General features: G+C 40.7%; 1 pseudogene; it reads left to right on the top strand.

The window, feature by feature from the left end:
• The first annotated feature begins 4,980 nt into the window (after nt 1–4,980).
• LOC103125181 (BCL2/adenovirus E1B 19 kDa protein-interacting protein 3-like) lies at nt 4,981–6,005 on the top strand (annotated as a pseudogene).
• The last annotated feature ends 573 nt before the right edge of the window (nt 6,006–6,578 follow it).

Raw genomic sequence — 6,578 nt, 5'->3', positions numbered from 1 at the left:
ATCGTATTCATATAAATCACTATTTAATTAATATGAGAGGGGAAAATTGATTGTATGTCTGAAACTTTTTAAAACACAGATTGAGTCTTTTTAATACATAGGCTGAGTCTTTGATATGCTGACTCTCTCTAAAACCTAGACCAGGGAAAACAGAAGCAACCAGTGGAACAGCTATATACAACACGCTGGGTATTATACAGCAAACCCTAACAAAGAGACCTTTCAAATTTAACCCAATTACCAAATAATGTGATGATAACAATAACTATTCATTGTCTTCTTGAACCCTAAGACAGCAGGAACCTCACATTTCCGTAATAGAGCCTATATTTTCCCCAGTCCTGGAACCTTAGGGTAGGGCCCACTTTCCTGAATTCTTCTCTCAATTCATATCAAATAATATTGCATCCACCAATCACAACCTAATCAATGCAACGAGTGCCACCCCAGCATGCTTCATTTCAGACTGTGTCCAGAGACTTCAGGTGTGGAATGACAACCATTCACCTTCATTACTAGGGTAAGACCTTTCCTTTCATAGTATTCTTTAATTCCATTCCAGGCGGTTCACTTCCTAACAGTCCCAAAACCTATATATAGACCAGGTCCCCTGAGATACAGTATATGTTCACATGTATCCATAAACTAGGGCAAAATATATACCTGAAAACAGAAGTACACAATAGTCTGCAGTGAGTAACCCCCAACACTTCATCTGCACTATTCCAGCCTTCAGGTTCATAATGGTTCAACAATTTGTTTGGCTTTGTATGTTAACTCTCTTTTCAACCACCAGGTTCCAGACTTCCCTGGACAGAACCCCACCAATGTGTCCTGGAGCTCTGCTTCGCCAGAACCCCACCCCACTAGGGTAAGAGAGAGGCAGACTGGGAGTATGGATCGACCAGTCAACGCCCATGTTCAGCAGGGAAGCAATTACAGAAGCCAGACCTTCATCTTCTGCAGCCCACAATGACCTTGGTTCCACACTCCCAGAGGGATAGAGAATGGGAAAGCTATCAGGGGAGGGGATGGGATATAGAGATCTGGTGATGGGAATTGTGTGGAGTTGTACCCCTCCTATCCTATGGTTTTGTTAATGTCTCCTTTTTTAAATAAATTAATTTTTTAAAAAAGAAAGGAGATGAAGGTGGGGCTTGGGTGTTTATAAGCTAGACCTATGGGCATGGCATGGCTAGGGCTCTTTCTACCTAGGTGAGCTTGCCATCATGTGAGCATTCTCAGTCTTTTTCTCTATCCCTTCTCTCCCTCTCTCTCTCTCTCTCTCTCTCTGTCTCCCCACTTGTATTCCAACATGTGCATGTTCTCAATTTTCCTGAATAAAGTCTAAAATTACTGAAAATTAAAGAAAAAAAGAAATGAGTGAATCCAGGGCCTTAGAAGTAAATTAAAATGGGCATCATCTTCAAACAAACAAACAAAAAACCCAAAACAAAGAATACTAGAAGCAAACAAACTATTTCTAAGACTCTGTAAGAACTATGGTGGATATCACTGGGAGGTGGGAGGGTTGAATACGATGGGGAATTATTCCCTGTAATCTTGTATCTCACTGTTAATCACAAATAAAAAAGGAGGGAGTTATTCTGATAACATACATGTTTTTGTTTTCTAGACAAAGTTAATTTATCATTTGTTATGAAAAGTTCACCATATATATATATATATATATATATATATATATATATATATATATATATATGTGATTTGGAATTATTTTACAAAATTATAAGGTAACAGGGGTGTAATTTCCACCACCAGAGTTCTGTGTCTCCATTCCCTCCATTGGAAACTCCAGTAGTTCTCCCAACATCACAGATATGGATTGATATATATATCCATTTTTTTCCTGTGGTTCTGCCTTCTCTTCCTTTCTTTTTTATTTTTTATTATCTTTATTTATGTAATGATAGAAACAGCCAGAAACTTAGAGGAAAGGGGGAGATAGAGAGAAAGACAGAGAGACATCTGCAGCCCTGCTTCACCACTCACAAAGCTTTCCCCCTGCAGGTGGGGACTGGGGACTTGAACCTGGGTCCTTGCAAATTGTAACATGTGCACTCAACCAGGTGTGCCACCACCTGTCCCCCTTTCTCTTCCTTTCTAAGTCACACCTACTACTTTACTACTTCCAAGTGCCCTTATTTCCCTCCTCCCCCTTCTCTTTCTGTATCCTGATGGAATTGGTGTTCAGAGCCCTCTTGTCATCTTCCCCTAACAAAATTATTTATGGGGCACAGAAGGTTCTGGCTTCTGTAGTTGCTTCACCACTGGACATAGACATTGGCAGGTCAATATATAACCCCCCCAGCCTGTTTCTATCTTTCCTTAGTGGAGTAGGACTCTGGAGAGGTGCCGTTCTAGGACACATTGGTGAGGTCATCTGCCCAGGGAAATCAGGATGGAATCATAGTAGCATCTGGAACTTGGTGGCTGAAAGGTGGTAAGATATAAAGCAGGACAAAACGTTCAATAAATAAGAACCAAAAAGTAGGAACAGAGCAAATGGGAATAGGGATTTTAGGGTGAAAAGAAGCTAGAAAGTCTATTTTAGGTGTGTTTTCTGAGCCCCATGAATTTGGTAATTTTTGCTGGAGCTTGATAGCTAACATGGAGGTGGACTAAAATATTATCTAGGAAACTGTAGAGAGAGTTAACAACAGAACTAGAGAACACATAGTACTAAGCACAAGGACTTGCTCAAAGATCTAGGTTCAAGCGCCCACTCCCCATCTGCAAGAGGGTCCACTTCACGAGTGGTGAAGCAGGCCTGCAGGTGTCTTCTCTCTCTCTGTCTCTCTCACCCTCCCCTCTCAATTTCTCTCTGCCCTATTCAATAATATGGAAAAATGGCCACCAGGAGCAGTGGATTTTTAGTGCCAACACCAAGCCATATCGAGGCAAAAAAAGGAAAAAAAAGAATAGAACTAGATAGCTGGATTAAAACAGAGAGTATTTTCCCTAACTTGAAGAAAATAAATAAATACAATTAACTGTTTGCCACATTGATCTGACCCAGGGCCTATAAGCATACTTTTATGACATGAACTATTTCCATTTAATAAATACAGATAAAATTAAAACCTGCATCCAGTATTATAACCTTAAAGGTTTGCATGTTTAGTATTAAACCATCTTCTCATTTGCACAATTTATCAAGGATCATTTTCCCTGTGAGAATATTTAGGTTAGTTTCCATTAAACTTCAAGGCTGAAATATGGAGGTAATAGCAAAAGAAAATTCCTACCTGTAGACTAGAGTAACACCTCAAGGCAGAAGAAATTCACACCTCAATTTTGAAATTTCGTTTATTTTTCTTTTTGCATATGTAAAAGACAGTTATTCTGAGACTTTAAAATTTGGACAAAGAAATACTAGAACTTATAAAAAAAAGCCTACTTTGGAATTTTATTGTTTCTTCTAAAAGCACTAACAACATAATATGAATAGGAAAAATACTTTAAAACCATACTGCTTCAGCTTCTCTTCATTTATGTGATTTAAATAACCCTGTTCAAGTTGGTAATTTTAATAATACATAAAATTTCATGTAGATGGTAGGGGCACAGAAATTTAGTAGTGGCAGTGGTAAGAAACTACACTGCTATTATAATCTTGTAAATCACTATTAAATCACTAATAAAACATAAATAAAATAAAGCATTGCAAAAAAAAGTGTATGGAGGTCAACAAAATAGCTCACTGGGGTACTGCACTGTTTTGCTATGTGTGTAGTCCAGGTTTGAGCTTGGCCCCCCACCTCCTTAAAGGGAGCTTTGGAGACATTACCTTTCTGGAAAGAAGGAAGGAAGGAAGGAAGGAAGGAAGGAAGGAAGGAAGGAAGGGGGGAAGGAAGGGAACCAGTCATAGTGTCATTAGGGTTATTATTTCAGGTCCACCAAACAGAGAATTTTTGTCTTCCAGCAACATAGAAATAATTACGGAGACAACAAAACCAACCATCATAATGATTTATAAGGTATCTTATTGCTAGAAATCACACACAGCTGGGAGTAGCGAGAAAAGAGTGAAGTCTAACTGCACCTACTCCCCTTTCCACCTTCAGCCTGGAGTTTTTATGGGTCAGTGCACAGGGTCATCCTCCAGGTTACCTCCTAGTCAGATAAGCTAGTGTGTACTCTTATTTGGTGGATTTTTGCCTTTTCTTTGTTGCTTGGATCAGGGGTTGCTAGGACATGTATTTTTTACTTCTCTTAGCAGTGGAATATCAGTTTTGCATTCTTGTTTTTGCCCCAGGGTTATCTCTGGGGCTCCGTCCTGGCACAGTCACACCATTCCTAGCAGACTTTTATTTTATTTTATGTAAAAGGTGAGGAACACAAATAGAGAGGAAGGAGGAGAGAGAGATGGCGCAGATGCCTACAGCACTGCCCCACCACTTGAGAAGCTTCCCCCTTACAGGTTGGGGTATGATAATGTCTGCGCTATACAGAGTGAACCACGACACAGCTCCTCAGTTTTGTTGTTGTTGTTGTTCCCTTTTGTTGTCCTTGTTGTAGTTATTATTGATGTCGTCATTGTTGGATAGGACAGAGAGAAATGGAGAGAGGAGGGGAAGACAGAGGGGGAGAGAAAGAAAGTTCACCACCTGTGAAGGGACTCCCCTGCAGGTGTGGAGCCGGGGGCTAGAACCGGGATCCTTAGGCCGGTTCTTGCGCTTTGCACCACGTGTGCTTAACCCGCTGCGCTGCAGCCCGACTCCCAGCTCCTCAGTTTTTTATTCTTTTAGCTAGGTACACAATGAGTTCCCAGGACCATGAGCAGGCTAGCAGATCATAGTGACGTCTAACAATAGCACCCCCAATATCACCACATACAACATGAGCCGCAAGAATACTGACAGACTGACAGACAAACAACTATGGCCAGCTCTTAATGCTTACATTAAAAAAAAAAAAAAAAAAGATTTGATTGTGTTGCTGCCCGGGAACCCGAGACTGTGCTGTTCAATCCGCTGCACTTCTCAACCGCTGGACGATGTCGTCTCATTTAGTGGAACAGCCGCCGCCCCTAGACAACAACAACTCTGAGGAAAGCGAACAGCCTTTTCCCCTGCCATGCAGCCTCAACAGTTCCTGGTTGGAGGTACCCATGAACAGTAGCAATGGGAATGATAATGGCAATGGGAAAAACGGGGAGCTAGAACACGTACATTCCTCTTCCTTGATTCACAATGGAGACATGAAGAAGATTCTTTTGGATGCACATCTATCGGGACAAATCAAGGGGTAGTTCTCACTGTGATAGCCCTTCCCCACAAGAAGATGGGGAGATTATGTTTGATGTGGAAATGCATACCAGCAGGGACCATAGCTCTCAGTCTGAAGAGGAAGTTTTAGGAGAGAAAGACGTTGATGCTTTGAAGAAAAGTGTAGACTGGGTGTCTGACTGGTCCAGTAGACCTGAAAACGTTCCACCCAAGGAGTTCCACTTCAGGCACCCCAAACGTTCTGTTTCTTTAAGCATGGGGAAAAGTGGAGCCATAAAGAAAGGGGGTAATTTCTCTGCAGAATTTTTTAAGGTGTTCATTCCATCTCTCTTCCTTTCTCATGTTTTGGCTTTGGGGCTAGGCATCTACATTGGAAAACGACTGAGCTCATCTTCTGCCAGCACCTACTGAGGGAAAGAAAAGCCCCTGGAAAAGCATGTGACCTATGAAGTGGTGTACTGTCACAGTAGTTTATTTGAATTTGAGACCATAAGCATGACCCAAACTACTACCCTATTTTTACATATCCAAGTTCCAGTAACTCTCAAATCCAGTATTTTATCCAAACTCTGGTGAGACATTTTACTAACCTCATTCCCTTTTTGGCCTATAAGAAACTCTAGAATTTCCTAACACAGTTTACTGTTTAGAAAATTTTCAAGGGCTTCTTTTCCGTAAATGCCACCAGCAGATTATTATTTTGTCAGCAATGCTTCTGTCTCCTTCTATTAAACCAGACTCATACCTGCTTCATTCCTGGCATAAATTTGGCTCTTGCTTGACAACTACCATCTTCCTCTTAAACCAAAATCAGGTTAGCAAATAATATATAAGAGCTTTGTTGTTTTAATTTGTTTTTCAAGATAAAGGCAAGCTTCCATAAGCTTGAATTTATAGTTATTAAAACAAGAAACCAACATACAAAAAAATTAAAAAAGAAAAAAAAGAAAAAGAAATATATATATATCCTGGGCAATAAAAAATTATTTTAAACCAGCTTTGGAGCCACTCTTTCTCTGTGCCTCCTGTTGGTGCCTTTCAGTTTGTATTAATAGGGAAGCTATATAAATAATAGATGTGAGGGAGTTGGGCTGTAGTGCAGCAGGTTAAGCACATGTGGTGCAAAGCACAAGGACCGGAGTAAGGATCCCAGTTTGAGCCCCCGGCTCCCCACCTGCAGGGGAGTCACTTCACAGGCCGTGAAACAGGTCTGCAGGTGTCTATCTTTCTCTTCCCCTCTCTGTCTTCCCCTCCTCTCTCCATTTCTCTCTAAAAAAAATGATAGATGTGAAATAGAGTAAGAACTAAAACACATCAGCAGGTTTT

The sequence above is a fragment of the Erinaceus europaeus genome, chromosome X (assembly GCF_950295315.1).
Source record: "Erinaceus europaeus chromosome X, mEriEur2.1, whole genome shotgun sequence".
NCBI classification, from domain to species: domain Eukaryota; kingdom Metazoa; phylum Chordata; class Mammalia; order Eulipotyphla; family Erinaceidae; genus Erinaceus; species Erinaceus europaeus.
This window is presented reverse-complemented; position numbering and strand designations above follow the sequence as displayed.